We start from the raw sequence: 16,990 nt of genomic DNA on the forward strand, positions 1-16,990 counted from the left end.
TTTATCATATGTGCATAGTCACTTTAAATATACATTCATGTACATACTACCTCAATTGGGCTGACCAACCAGTGCTCCCGCACATTGGCTAAACGGGCTATCTGCATTGTGTCCTGCCACCCACCACCCGCCAACCCCTCTTTAACGCTACTGCTGCTCTCTTTTCATCATATATGCGTAGTCACTTTCACCATATCTACATGTACATACTACCTCAATCAGCCTGACAAACCGGTGTCTGTATGTAGCCTCGCTGCTTTTATAGCCTCGCTACTGTATATAGCCTGTCTTTTTATGGTTGTTTTATTTCTTTACTTACCTATTGTTCACCTAACACCTTTTTTGCACTGTTGGTTAGAGCCTGTAAGAAAGCATTACACTGTAAGGTCTACTACACCTGTTGTATTCAGCATTACACTGTAAGGTCTACTACACCTGTTGTATTCAGCATTACACTGTAAGTTCTACTATACCTGTTGTATTTGGCGCACGTGACAAATAAACTTTGATTTGATTTGATTTGGCTAAGGTGTATGTAAACTTCTGACTTCAACTGTATATGTTTTTTGATACCTAAAGGCCTAAAGGGGTCCTACAATTACAAATCAAATAGCTAAATGATTCATGATATGACCATCTTAAAACAATTCCATATGTTAGCGTAGTTGAACCCAACCCCCATTTGGGATGCAAACAGGTCTGCCAAGGTCATAACCTCACCATGTAAATAGCGATTTCTTCTGGAGCATCTCCGTCCAGGTCAAACTTGAAGGTTACCATTTTGTGGTTGTGGGTCTCCAGCTGGCACTCCATCATCTTATCGCCCGTGTTGCTCACCTGAGGGAGAAGGAGAAATCACTTTTAATGTGCAAGTACGAATATGCAAGTACTTTGAATATAGCAATATATGAATATACAGTATAAATGGTAATTTTTGTTTTAAACTTTGTCCTTTGGACTTACTAAATAGCTTATGAATGGCAGAAACCTTGACCACTGGTCAGTTCGGAGAGGTGGGTCGTCAGGACGGACAGACTTACATTGAGCATGCTCAGTTTGGGCTTGTTGGTCTTCTCTTGGCGTGAGCGTGTGCGGGTCGACTTGCGGTGGTGTTTCCGGGACTTCCCGTCTCCCTTCCCGCTGCTGGCCGAGCCATCGTAACCATCACTCATCTCCTTACCCGACGCCACATCTGAGTTGAAGCTAAAGGTAGGGATATGAAGGAGGTAAAGAACACTTTTAAAACCTCTACAGGATCGGTGTTCCGTCCCCCCACCTCCCCCGTGGGACGGTTGAGCTAACATGGGCTAATGTGATTAGCATGAGGTGGTAGGAAACAAAAACAAATCCCAGGACATAGATGGGCAGAAAGCTTACATTCTTGTTATTCTAACTGAACTGTCCAATTTACAGTAGCTATTATATTTACAGTAGCTATGACAGTAGCTATTATTATTTGAGGAGAGTGCACAATTAGAAACTTGAAAATGTATGAATAAACCAATTAGGCACATTTGGGCAGTCTAGATACAAAATTTTGAACATATATGCAATGGTTCATTGGATCAGTCTAAAACGTTGCACATACACTGGTGCCATCTAGTGGCCAAAGTCTAAATTGTGCATGGGCTGGGATAATATATTATGGCCTTTCTCTTGCATTTCAAAGATGATGGTACAAAAAAAAACAAAAAATTTTTTCTTTGTATTCTGTTTTATCAGATCTAGTGTGTTATATTCTCCTATATTAATTTTAAATTTCCACAAACTTCAAAGTGTTTCCTTTCAAATGGTATCAAGAATAGGCATATCTTTGCTTCAGGTCCTGAGGTTCAGGAAGTTAGATTTGGCTATGTCATTTTAGGCGATAATTGAAAAAAAGGGTTGGATCCTTACATTCTCTTCTTCTTGTTCCTCTCTCTCTCATCTCTCTCTCCTCTCTATCTGTCTCTCTCTCTCCTGTCTCCCTCTCTCCTCTCTGTCTCTCTCTCTCCTCTCTGTCTATCTCTCTCCATCACTCTCTTTCTGCTTTTGGCAGAGAGAAAGAACACTCAAAGAACACTTTTAAGACTCTTTCCTCTGTCTATTTCTCTCTCATTCTGCTTGTGGCACAGAGATAGAGATCTTATGTGTTTCCACTCACTAAGATAGCACTCTGGTGTAGTCACTGGGTTGGAAGGTTAACATTTCAGTAAGAAAACATTCACAGTAAAATAGTAAATACTGGCTACATCTGTCAAGAGGAGTAAAACAAGGTTGTCCACCATTGGCATATCTATTTATTATAGCCATCGAAATGTTAGCTGTTAAAATTAGATTCAATAATAATATTAAGGGATTAGAAATCCATGGCTTAAAAACAAGGTGTTTTTATACAGCAGGGCAAAAAAGTATTTAGTCAGCCACCAATTGTGCAAGTTCTCCTAATTAAAAAGATGAGAGAGGCCTGTAATTTTCATCATAGGCACACTTCAACTATGACAGACAAAATGAAGAAAGAAAATCCAGAAAATCACATTGTAGCATTTTTTATGAATTTATTTACAAATTATGGTGGAAAATAAGTATTTGGTCAATAACAAAAGTTTATCTCAATAATTTGTTATATACCCTTTGTTGGCAATGACAGAGGTCAAACGTTTTCTATAAGTCTTCACAAGGTTTTCACACACTGTTGCTGGTATTTTGGCCCATTCCTCCATGCAGATCTCCTCTAGAGCAGTGATGTTTTGGGGCTGTTGCTGGGCAACACGGACTTTCAACTCCCTCCAAAGATTTTCTATGGGGTTGAGATCTGGAGATTGGCTAGGCCACTCCAGGGCCTTGAAATGCTTCTTACGAAGCCACTCCTTTGTTGCCCGGGCGGTGTGTTTGGGATCATTGTCATGCTGAAAGACCCAGCCACGTTTCATCTTCAATGCCCTTGCTGATGGAAGGAGGTTTTCACTCAAAATCTCACAATACATGGCCCCATTCATTCTTTCCTTTACACGGATCAGTCGTCCTGGTCCCTGTGCAGAACAACAGCCCCAAAGCATGATGTTTCCACCCCCATGCTTCACAGTAAGTATGGTGTTCTTTGGATGCAACTCAGCATTCTTTGTCCTCCAAACATGACGAGTTGAGTTTTTACCAAAAAGTTATATTTTGTTTTCTGACCATATGACATTCTCCCAATCTTCTTCTGGATCATCCAAATGCTCTCCAGCAAACTTCAGACGGGCCTGGACATGTACTAGCTTAAGCAGGGGGACACGTCTGGCACTGCAGGATTTGAGTCCCTGGCGGCGTAGTATGTTACTGATGGTAGGCTTTGTTACTTTGGTCCCAGCTCTCTGCAGGTCATTCACTAGGTCCCCCCGTGTGGTTCTGGGATTTTTGCTCACCGTTCTTGTGATCATTTTGACCCCACTGGGTGAGATCTTGCATGGAGCCCCAGATCGAGGGAGATTATCAGTGGTCTTGCATGTCTTCCATTTCCTAATAATTGCTCCCACAGTTGATTTATTCTAGCCAAGCTGCTTACCTACTGCAGATTCAGTCTTCCCAGCCTGGTGCAGGTCTACATATAGTGGAGTTTGGAGTTTGGAGTGTGACTGTTTGAGGTTGTGGACAGGCATCTTTTATACTGATAACAAGTTCAAACAGGTGCCATTAATACAGGTAACGAGTGGAGGACAGAGGAGCCTCTTAGAGAAGAAGTTACAGGTTTGTGTGAGCCAGAAATCTTGCTTGTTTTTAGGTGACCAAATACTTATTTTCCACCATAATTTTCAAATAAATTCATTAAAAATCCTACAATGTAATTTTCTGGATTTTTTTTCTCATTTTGTCTGTCATAGTTGAAGTGTACCTATGATGAAAATTACAGGCCTCTCTCATCTTTTTAAGTGGGAGAACTTGCACAATTGATGGCTAACTAAATACTTTTTTGCCCCTCTGTACTTTTGCTAACTTCTCTGGATTAAAACCAAATTATGATTAGTGTACTATATTTCGTATAGGATCACTAAAAAATTCAACTTTTACATTACCGTGTAGTTTACCAGTATAATGATCTGACGGGGATGTGGACATACTCGGTATACAAATCCTGAAAGAAAGAAATGATCTCACTCCAATAAATTTGTATAGAAAGTTAGCAAAAATAGATAAGCTCTTGCTACCATGGAAAGGAAAATACCTGTCTATTTGTGGAAAAGTCACCCTGATTAACTCCTTAGTCATATCACAGTTTACCTATTTGCTTATGGTTTTGCCTTCACCTAGTGACCTGCTTTTTAAATTATATGAACCAAAAATATGACATTTTATTTGGAATGGCGAGCCAGACAAATATATATAGCCTGTCTTTTATTATAACGAATATGAATTTGGAGGGCAGAAACGATTAAATATCAAAGCACTAGTTCTCTCACCAAAGGCATCAGTCATACAAAATTATACTTAAATCCGAAATGGTTCTCTAGTAAATTAGTAAGAATGTCTCACCCCATGTTCAAGAATGGCCTTTTTCCCTTTATTCAGATTACAACTTCTCACTTTCAGCTATTTGAAAATGAAATCATCTCCAAAATAATATTCTTTTTTAAATATTCCTTAGAAAGTTGGTTGCAATTTCAGTTTAATCCACTTGAAAAGACAGAACAAATAATACAACAAATGCATAGTCACTTTAACTATACATTCATGTACATACCAGGCTATCTGCATTGTGTCCCGCCACCCACCACCCACCACCCGCCAACACCTCTTTTGCGCTACTGCTGCTCTCTGTTCATATACTTATTTTCCACCATAATTTGCAAATAAATTCATTAAAAATCCTACAATGTGATTTTCTGGATTTTTTTTTTCTCATTTTGTCTGTCATAGTTGAAGTGTACCTATGATGAAAATTACAGGCCTCTCTCATCATTTTAAGTGGGAGAACTTGCACAATTGGTGGCTGACTAAATACTTTTTTGCCCCACTGTATGTGTATATGTATGAATGTTTATATATATATATATATATATATATATACAGTTGAAGTCGGAAGTTTACATACACTTAGGTGGGAGTTTCTTGTTAACAAGCTATTGTTTTGGCAAGTCGGTTAGGACATCTACTTTGTACATGACACAAGACATTTTTCCAACAATTGTTTACAGACAGATTATTTAACTTAACTGTATCACAATTCCAGTGGGTCAGAAGTTTACATACACTAAGTTGACTGTGCCTTTAAACAGCTTGGAAAATTCCATAAAATGATGATAAGGCTTTACCGCTCAGGAAGGAGACGCGTTCTGTCTCCTAGCGAAACAGGTACAAAAGTATCTATATCCACAGTAAAACAAATCCTATATTGACATAACCTGAAAGGACGCTCAGCTAGGAAGAAACCACTGCTCCAAAACTGCCATAAAAAAGGCAGACTACAGTTTCCAACTGCACATGGGGACAAAGATCGTACTTTTGGGAGAAATGTCCTCTGGTGTGAAGAAAAAAAATAGAACTGTTTGACCATAATGAACATCGTTATGTTTGGAGGAAAAAGGGGGAGACTTGCAGGCCGAAGAAACCATCCCAACCGTGAAGCACATGGGTGGCAGCATCATGTTGTGGGGGTGCTTTGCTGCAGGAGGGACTGGTGCACTTCACAAAATCGATGGCATCATGAGGTAGGAAAATTATGTGGATATAATGAAGCAACATCTCAAGACATCAGTCAGGAAGTTAAAGCTTGGTTGCAAATGGGTCTTCCAAATGTACAATGACCCCAAGCATACTTCCAAAGGTGTGGCAAAATGGCTTAAGGACAACAAAGTCAAGGTATTGGAGTGGTCATCACAGTCACGTTCTGACCTTAGTTCCTTTGTTTTGTCTTTGTTTTAGTATGGTCAGAGCGTGAGTTGGGGTGGGCAGTCTGTTCTTTTTTCTATGATTGGGGATTTCTGTGTTTGGCCTGGTATGGTTCTCAATCAGAGGCAGCTGTCAATCGTTGTCCCTGATTGAGAACCATACTTAGGTAGCCTGGTTTCACCTTTGAGTTGTGGGTGATAATTTTCTGTTCTGTGTTTTGTCTATTCACCGTATGGGACTGTTTCGTTTCGTTCGTTGTCACTTTATTGTTTTGTTCTTTAGTGTTCTGAGTCATAATAAATATCATGAACACTTACCACGCTGCGCATTGGTCCTTCGATCCTTCCTACTACTCCTCCTCCTACATACACTCATACTAATTGAGTGTATGTAAACTTCTGACCCACTGGGAATGTGATGAAATAAATAAAAGCTGAAATAAATAATTCTCTCTACTATTATTCTGACATTTCACATTCCATTCTTAAAATAAAGTGGTGATCCTCACTGACCTAAAACAGGGAATTTTTACTAGGATAAAATGTCAGGAATTGTGAAAAACTGAGCTTAAATGTATTTGGCTAAGGTGTATGTAAACTTCAACTGTGTATATATATATATGTGTGTGTGTGTGTGTGTGTGTGTGTGTGTGTGTGTGTGTGTGTGTGTGTGTGTGTGTGTGTGTGTGTGTGTGTGTGTGTATGGATATATATTTACCCAAACAATAGATGGGGGATTGGAAATTTGTAAGTCGCTCTGGATAAGAGCGTCTGCTAAATGACTTAAATGGAAATGGAAATGAAGCAGACAATTACGTTGATGGAAGCAACAATCTATACGCAATATTAATTCTGATCCACCCCTTAAAAAATATATTATAATAATAAAAAATAAAACATTCAGGATTGATACAAAATAAAACATTCAGGATTGACAGGGCAAGCTGTCACACAGTGTTCTAGGTTGATTATTCACAGATAGTCAGGGTCACTCATTGTATCCACTAAAGCCCCTGTACTGTACATTGGGGAAAAACATCTTAACACTAGTCAAGTTCAGAAGGTATGGCCACACACCTGTCATAGCCTGCATAACTGTGAAACGCCATGGGTTTCTCTTGCACTGGCTCCTGGGGGAAAGACAATGGGGTTGTTGGATTCACAAAACATGTCATATGGGGTTGAGTATGCCTGTATCACAAATGGCACACTATTCCTTCCTATACAGTGCACTACTTTTGACCAGCGCCCATAGGGCACTATGTAGTGAATAGGTGGCCATTTGGGACATAGCCTACATTTACAATATGAGTAGTGCATAGCCAACACACAAGATAAGTGTTCCCTGATACATGTTGAAGTAGTGTTCACAGTATGTGCTGTGCAGTGTGTGGGAGTTGAGTAAGAATTGTGTCTGAGCTGTACTATAGGATACTGTAGGGAATTATAGGGAACTCTAGGGTAGGTAACTGTAGGGTAGGGACCTGTAGGGAACTGTAGGGAACTGTAGGGTACTGTAGAGTACTGTAGGGAACTATAAGGAACTGTAGAGTAGGGTACTGTAGGGAACTGTAAGAAACTGTAGGGAACTGTAGGTTAGGGAACTGTAGGGTACTGTAGGGAACTGTAGGAAACTGTAGGGAACTGTAGGTTAGGGAACTGTAGGGTACTGTAGGTAACTACAGGTAACAGTAGGGTACTTTAGCGAACTGTAGGGTGCTGTAGGTAACTTTAGGGTACTGTAGAGTACTGTAGGGAACTGTAGGGTAGGGAACAGTAGGGTACTGTAGGGAACTCTAGGGAACTGCAGGGTAGGGACCTGTAGGGTACTGGAGGGAACTGTAGGGTACAGTAGAGAACTGTAGGGTAGGGAACTGTAGGGTACTGTAGGGAACTGTAGTGTACTGTAGGTAACTTTAGAGTACTGTAGGGAACTGCAGGGTGGGGAACTGTAGGGAACTGTCGGGTACTGTAGAGAACTGAAGGGAACTGTGGGGTACTGTAGGGTACTGTAGGGAACTGTAGGGAACTGTAGGGTAGGGAACTGTAGGGTACTGTAGGGTACTGTAGGTAACTTTAGGGTACTGTGGGGTACTGTAGGGAACTGTAGGGTAGGGAACTGTAGGGTACTGTAGGGAACTGTAGGGTACTGTAGGGTACTGTAGGTAACTTTAGGGTACTGTGGGGTACTGTAGGGAACTGTAGGGTACTGTAGGGAACTGTAGGGTACTGTAGGGAACTGTAGGGTACTGTAGGGGGCTTTAGGGTACTGTAGGGAACTCTAGGGAACTGCAGGGTAGGGAACTGTAGGGTACTGTAGGTAACTTTAGGGTACTGTAGGGAACTGTAGGGTACTGTAGGGAACTGTAGTGTAGGGAACTGTAGTGTAGGGAACTGTAGGGTACTGTAGGGAACTGTAGGGAACTGTAGTGTAGGGAACTGTAGGGTACTGTAGGGGGCTTTAGGGAACTGTAGGGAACTGTAGTGTAGGGAACTGTAGGGTACTGTAGGTACCTTTAGGGTACTGTAGGGTACTGTAGGGTACTGTAGGGAACTGTAGTGTAGGGAACTGTAGGGTACTGTAGGTACCTTTAGGGTACTGTAGGGAACTGTAGGGTACTGTAGGGTACTGTAGGGAACTGTAGTGTAGGGAACTGTAGGGAACTGTAGGGAACTGTTGGGTACTGTAGGGAACTCTAGGGAACTGCAGGGTAGGGAACTGTAGGGTACTGTAGGTAACTTTAGGGTACTGTAGGGAACTGTAGGGTACTGTAGGGAACTGTAGTGTAGGGAACTGTAGGGTACTGTAGGGAACTGTAGTGTAGGGAACTGTAGGGAACTGTAGGGTACTGTAGGGGGCTTTAGGGAACTGCAGGGTAGGGAACTGTAGGGTACTGTAGGTAACTTTAGGGTACTGTAGGGAACTGTAGGGTACTGTAGGGAACTGTAGTGTAGGGAACTGTAGGGTACTGTAGGGAACTGTAGTGTAGGGAACTGTAGGGAACTGTAGGGTACTGTAGGGAACTGTAGTGTAGGGAACTGTAGGGTAGGGAACTGTAGGGTACTGTAGGGAACTGTAGGGTACTGTAGGGGGCTTTAGGGAACTGTAGGGAACTCTAGGGAACTGCAGGGTAGGGAACTGTAGGGGAATGTAGGTAACTTTAGGGTACAGTAGGGAACTGTAGTGTAGGGAACTGTAGGGTAGGGAACTGTAGGGTACTGTAGGTAACTTTAGGGTACTGTAGGGAACTGTAGTGTAGGGAACTGCAGGGTAGGGAACTGTAGGGTACTGTAGGTAACTTTAGGGTACTGTAGGGAACTGTAGTGTAGGGAACTGTAGTGTAGGGAACTGTCGGGTACTGTAGGGAACTCTAGGGAACTGCAGGGTAGGGAACTGTAGGGTACTGTAGGTAACTTTAGGGTACTGTAGGGAACTGTAGGGTACTGTAGGGAACTGTAGGGAACTGTAGTGTAGGGAACTGTAGGGTACTGTAGGGAACTGTAGGGTACTGTAGGGGGCTTTAGGGTACTGTAGGGAACTCTAGGGAACTGCAGGGTAGGGAACTGTAGAGAACTGAAGGGAACTGTAGGGTACTGTAGGGTAGGGAACTGTAGGGGGATGTAGGGAACTGTAGGGAACTGTAGGGTACTGTAGGTAACTTTGAGGGTACTGTAGGGAACTGTAGGGTAGTGTAGGTAGCTTTAGGGTACAGTAGGGAACTGTAGGGGAATGTAGGGAACTGTAGGGTAGGGAACTGTAGGGGAATGTAGGGAACTGTAGGGTAGTGTAGGTAACTTTAGGGTACAGTAGGGAACTGTAGGGGAATGTAGGGAACTGTAGTGTAGGGAACTGTAGGGGAATGTAGGTAACTTTAGGTTACAGTAGGGAACTGTAGGGGAATGTAGGGAACTGTAGGGTAGGGAACTGTAGGGTACTGGGGGAACTGTAGGGAACTGTAATGTAGGGGGTAAACTGTAGGGGAACTGTAGGGAACTGGGTAGGGAACTGTAGGGTACTGTAGGGTAGGGAACTGTAGGGAACTGTAGGGTAGTGTAGGTAACTTTAGGGTACAGTAGGGAACTGTAGGGGAATGTAGGGAACTGTAGGGTAGGGAACTGTAGGGGAATGTAGGGAACTGTAGGGTAGTGTAGGTAACTTTAGGGTACAGTAGGGAACTGTAGGGTCAGGAACTGTAGGGTACTGTAGGTAACTTTAGGGTACTGCAGGGTACTGTAAGGAACTCTAGGGAACTGCAGGGTAAGGAACTGTAGAGAAATGTAGGGAACTGTAGAGTAGGGAACTGTAGGGTAGGAAACTGTAGAAAACTGAAGGGAACTGTAGGGTACTGTAGGGAAATGTAGGGTAGGGTACTTTAGTGAACTGTAGGGAGCTGTAGGGTCGGGAACGGTCTGTGTAGCTACCTACCTCTTGGCTAGCCTCAGGTTGGGAAACGGTAGATATGGACTCAGTTTCCAGGTTCTGCTGAGTCGTGGGCAGGCTGGTACCTTTCTGGGTGCCAGCCTGCTGCAAGGCTGCAGCCAGAGCCGAGGCCGGAGCCAGGGGTGGGGCTGGGGCTGGACTCTCAGGGAGTGTCTGATCAGACCCGGCTGCAGCAGCAGGTTCGGGGTCAACCATATGCCCCCTCCGGGGAGTGGACAGGACGGCAGGCTGGACGGGGTGGAGCGGGGCCAGTGGTGACACCGGAGCCTCTCCCTGGGGGTCCTGAGGGGCACCAGTCTGGATCTGGAGGGAGGAATAACTTAGGTATTACAGTACCCTTTTCGCCACTGCTGCTAACATTGTACAACCCATAGAAATAGACAGCCAGGTCACCTGTCATATAAGTCCGTTTTCGGAACCGGCCACTAAAGGCAACAGTAAGCGCTAGGGTTTTACAAGGGTGTTGTGGAAAGGGATGGTGGATAGGTGTATGCATCTCCCTCTGATTCCAAAGGTTGCAAGTTCGAATCCAGCGATAGAAAGTAGTTTTAAGATTTTGGTTTTAAGCCTATCCCAAACCCTAAACCTTACCATAACCATTCAGAGTTAATGCCTAACCTTAAGATTTCGGAGTTTATGCCTAAACTTCACCTTAAACACTTCAAAATTTGACGTTGCAACAAATTCTAAATTTGACATTTGAGAAATATTGATGAACGTTTAATTCAGACATGAGACTGTGAGTGCTAGTTGGAAATAGAAGGAATGGAACGGGCGTCCCCATTCAAGTCAATAATGGAATAATAGGTGGACTGGAGGCCACCGGGAGCATACCCATAGGAGGGATGCAGGAAGTAAAAGCAGAAAGTCAAAGCAGGAAGTCTACCCATAAATCTTTGAGACGTCCAGTCAAATTGCCAGGGTTAGATGTTCCAATTCTATTTCTATGGTACAACCTACTAGTTCATCCAAATGTGTGTTCTGAACTGTGCTACTGTCCATGTCTTACTGTCCACATTTCAACTTAAAGTAAAAATGCAAAGCCAACATATTTGGAAGGTTTTGTAAATCCAGTATACGTAATGTATTTGGGAGGTTTGCTGTGTTTCAGGCATCATAGTAAGCTACGGTTGTAAATTCCTGTACCTTTCCACAGATTACCAGAAACCCTGGTTAGAGGACTGTGAATGTCCTTACTCCTTCTCACCTAATTCCTGGAATCCAGGAAAACTAGGTAATTTGGTGGAAATTACGAGAATTTTACAACCCTACAGTGAGCATTAATTAGAATATTCACATGGAGAGGTTGCTCTGCCACTTGTTTCTCAGGGAGGTGGGCAAGGGGGGCGGTAGGGTGTACATCGGAGAGGGGCAGGTGGTAAGAGGGTTGGAGAGGGGGGAGGTCTTGCTGAGGGGTGGCAGGATAGACCGACTGATGCCATGGCTGCTGTCAGGGCATCCTAGGGGGCAAGGTCATGGCAAGCAGGGGGATGGGTACTGCCATGCCTAACGTCTGCTGGGGTTGTTGGGCCAGGGACACTGGGGTCTGGGAGGTGCCAACGGTGGTTAGGGAGGGCACAGTACAGTAACAGGGGCTGGGGGGACCAGGTACAGGGAGGGAAATCCTTGGGGGGTAGACAGGGCACAGAGGAGCCGGGGAGTAAGGGACAAACTCGCATCCGCCTGGTGTCCCCACCATGGCTGGGTAAGGCAAGGAGGGAAACTATGGAATTAAAAAAAGTGAAATAAACATAATGAAAACGTAATAAACACACAGCTTTAATCTCTCTGTTTTCCACTGGCATCAGTTTAGATTAGGAGTGAAACAACCCCTGATCTTAATTCATAAATTAAAGGCCCAATCCATAAATTCTGTGTCCCCAGTGACAACAATATAAAGCGCAAACACAATCAACCTGAAACAAAAACAAATAAACAAAACAAGACGTATGATTTTCACTATGGAGAGAAGCCTGTTCCTTTTCTTCATTGGTTTTGCAGTACATGTGCACTCACAAAGACCTTCCCTTGCTGTCAGTCCTACAGGGGCACTTTTTGACCAGAATTCTTACATGTTACTCTCATTACTTGTGACTTATTACTTGCGAATAGATTATGCATTTACAGTTATGATCAAATCTATATGATATACAGTTGAAGTCAGAAGTTTACACACACCTTAAACTCAATTTTCACATTTAATCCCAGTAAAAACTCAGTAAGTCAGTGAGGATCACCACTTTATTTTAAGAATGTGAAATGTCAGAATAATAGCAGAGAGAATGATTCATTTCAGCTTTCATTTCTTTCATCACATTCCCAGTGGGTCAGAAGTTTACATACACTCAATTAGTATTTGGTAGCATTGGCTTTAAATTGTTGAACTTGGGTCAAATGTTTCGGGTAGCCTTCCACAAGCTTCCCACAATAAGTTGGGTGAATTTTGGCCCATTCGTCCTGACAGAGCTGGTGTAACTGAGTAAGGTTTGTAGGCCTCCTTGCTCCCACACACTTTTTCAGTTTTGCCCACAAATTGTCTATAGGATTGAGGTCAGGGCTTTGTGATGGCCACTCCAATACCTTTACATTGTTGTCCTTAAGCCATTTTGCCACACCTTTGGAAGTATGCTTGGGGTCATCGTCCATTTGGAAGACCCATTTGCAACCAAGCTTTAACTTCCTGACTGATTTCTTGAGATGTTGCTTCAAAATATCCACATAATTTTCCATCCTCATGATGCCATCTATTTTGTGAGGTGCACCAGTCCCTCCTGCAGCAAAGCACAACGTAATGCTGCAGCCCCCGTGCTTCACTGTTGGGATGGTGTTCTTCGGCTTGTAAGCTTCCCCCTTTTTCCTCCAAACATAACGATGGTCATTATGGCCAAACAGTTCTATTTTTGTTTCATCAGTATGATCTTTGTCCCCATGTGCAGTTGCAAACTGTAGTGTGGCTTTTTTATGGCAGTTTTGGAGCAGTGGTTTCTTCCTTGCTGAGCGGCCTTTCAGGTTATGTCAATATAGGACTCGTTTTACTGTGAATATAGATACTTTGTACCTGTTTCCTCCAGCATCTTCACAAGGTCCTTTGCTGTTGTTTTGGGATTGATTTGCACTTTTCGCACCACAGTATGTTCATCTCTAGGAGACAGAGCACATCTCCTTCCTGAGCGGTATGATGGCTACATAGTCCCATGGTGTTTATACTTGCGTTCTATTGTTTGTACAGATGAACGTGGTACCTTCAGGCGTTTGGAAATTGCTTCCAAGGATGAACCAGACTTGTGGAGGTCTACAATTTGTTTATGAGGTCTTGACTGATTTCTTTAGATTTTCCCATGATGTCAAGCAAAGAGGCACTTTGAAGGTAGGCCCTGAAATACATCCACAAGTACACCTCCAATTGACTCAAATGATGTCAATTAGCCTATTAGAAGCTTCTAAAGCCATGATATCATTTTATGGAATTTTCCAAGCTGTTTAAAGGCACAGTCAACTTAGTGTATGTAAACTTCTGACCCACTGGAATTGTGACACAATTAATTATAAGTGACATAATCTGTCTGTAAACAATTGTTGGAAAAATGACTTGTGTCATGCACAAAGTAGATGTCCTGACCGATTTGCCAAAACTATAGTTTGTTAACAAGAAATTTGTGGAGTGGTTGAAAAACAAGTTTGAATGACTCCAACCTGAGTGTATGTAAACTTCAGATTTCAACTCTATCTGTGTTGCTTGAGCGTCATGAGTCTGTCAAGCGAGACTATCTACTTCCCACCTCTGTCTTGATCTGTTGTGGCTCAATAGGGGGTGTGGCCTGGGCAGGCTGCTGTAGAGGGGGAGGAGCACTGCTGGCTAGGAAGGCAGCTGATTGGACAAGACTGGTGGTGATGTCAGAGCACTGCTCAGGTAGAGGCTGACTGGTAGACAACTGTGGTAGGAGAGAGAGATAGAGAGAGAACAAGAGAGAACGAGAGAGAGAGGGGGGAGATGGGGAGAGAGGATAGAGGCGAGGGGAGAGAGAGACAGGCAGGGTGAGTAAACGTCATGACAAAGTTAATTGAACATCTATATCTGTCCTGTTCCACAAACATAATCTATTACCTCAAACACTCTGCCTGTCCTGTCACCAAGTCTGGTTGGCAAACAGCCATATCTGTCTGTTTTTTCTGTCTGACTGGTACACGTACCACACATACACACATACACACATGTCACCGGGTCTGCTTGGCCACAAACACATATGCACACACACACCCAGAAACACACACCCACACACACACAAACACACACACTCACCCAGAAACACACACCCACACACAAACACACACACACACCCAGAAACACACACCCACACACAAACACACACACACACACACACAGAAACACACACCCACACACCCAGAAACACACACCCACACACAAACACACACACACCCAGAAACACACACCCACACACAAACACACACACACACCAGAAACACACACCCACACACAAACACACACACACACCCAGAAACACACACCCACACACAAACACACACACACCCACACCCACACACAAACACACACCCACCCATACACAAAGACACACCCACAAACACACAAACACACACACACACCCACCCACACACAAACACCCACCCAACCACACACAAACAAACACACACCCATACACAAAGACACACCCACCCACACGCAAACACACAAACACACACCCACCCACACACAAACACCCACCCAACCACACACAAACACACACACTCACCCAGAAACACACACCCACACACAAACACACACACACACCCAGAAACACACACCCATCCACACACAAAACACACACACACACACACAGAAACACACACCCACACACCCAGAAACACACACCCACACACAAACACACACACACCCAGAAACACACACCCACACACAAACACACACACACACCAGAAACACACACCCACACACAAACACACACACACACACACACCCAGAAACACACACCCACACACAAACACACACACACTCACCCACACACACCCACACACATACACACACCCACCCATACACAAAGACACACCCACAAACACACAAACACACACACACACCCACCCACACACAAACACCCACCCAACCACACACAAACAAACACACACCCATACACAAAGACACACCCACCCACACGCAAACACACAAACACACACCCACCCACCCACAAACACCCACCCAACCACACACAAACACACACTCACCCACACACAAACACACACCCACACACACACACACACACACACACCCACACACAAACACACACCCACCCATACACAAATACACACACACCCACCCACACACAAACACCCACCCAACCACACACACACAAACAAACACACACCCATACAAAGCCACACCCACCCACACGCAAACACACAAACACACACACACCACCCACACACAAACACCCACCCAAGCACACACAAACAAACAAACACACACCCACACACCCACCCACCCACAAACACACTAACAAACACCCACACACAAACACACACACACACACACACACACACACACACACACACAAACACACAAACACACCCACCCACACACAAACACACACCCACACACCCACAAACAAACACACACACACCCACACACAAACACCCACCCACACACAAACACACACACACCCACAAACAGACACTCACACAGAAACACAAGGCTCCGGGCTCACATACACACCACAGGGCTTGTCTATGTGTGAATATACTGTACTCACAGCTGAGAACAACAAACATCACAGCCACCTTCATCTCTGCTCATTGAACAGAAGCCTGGGGACAGACAGCATCTGACTAGACAGTCAATATTTTGTTATTGAGAGTCCCACAAACTATCACTTCTCATAGCGACACACTCACAGGTACACACACACATGCACATACACAAACACACATTCACACCCAAGTGTTGGATTCAGAACAGACTCTTACCTCCTGGTTGGGCTGGACAGGAGCAGTAAGCTGTGCCTGTGCCTGTCCAGTGGGGACATGGGCAGCAGCTGGGAAGCTCTGTGTTGCAGCTGGTCTGCTCTTATGTACTGTAGGCCCTGGTGTGGCTGGAGCAGAGATATGCTGAGCCTGGGTCAATCCTGTACTGGGCTGGAACACACAGGGGAAAGGCTGGCTTTCAGCTCATGGCTAAGAGGTTCTATAACACATCATATAGAACAATCATCTGGAGAAGAAAATGAACATTGAGACGAACACAAAAAAAATGATCAGCATCTTCAACTGAGAAATGTTCCTTCACAGGAGCAACACAGGAGTGAATCATTGTGAGCAGGGTTGATATTGCTGCTGGAAACTGCAGGAAAAAGGGGAGAGGCTGTTGCAGTAGTAAGGGGATCTACACAGGTGATCCATCATATCATAGAATAGTAATCCAAGACTTTCTCTGTCTGCTGAGGAGGGAACAGAAACAGCTAGAACTGAAGCTAGGGGGAAGTGTTGCAACATTTCAGTAACTTTTCCAAATTCCCCAGGTTTTTCAGAAATCGCAAGAGGAAGATTCCCAGACTCAGGTGGGAATAAGAGATTCCCAGACTCAGGTGGGAATAAGAGATTCCCAGACTCAGGTGGGAATAAGAGATTCCCAGACTCAGGTGGGAATAAGAGATTCCCAGACTCAGGTGGGAATAAGAGA

General features: G+C 44.0%; 1 pseudogene; it reads right to left on the bottom strand.

The window, feature by feature from the left end:
• Positions 1-16,990, bottom strand: part of LOC135541501 (serine/threonine-protein kinase WNK2-like) — a 62,711-nt pseudogene that overhangs the window by 17,629 nt on the left and 28,092 nt on the right.

Source organism: Oncorhynchus masou, chromosome 6 (genome assembly GCF_036934945.1).
Source record: "Oncorhynchus masou masou isolate Uvic2021 chromosome 6, UVic_Omas_1.1, whole genome shotgun sequence".
NCBI lineage: Eukaryota > Metazoa > Chordata > Actinopteri > Salmoniformes > Salmonidae > Oncorhynchus > Oncorhynchus masou.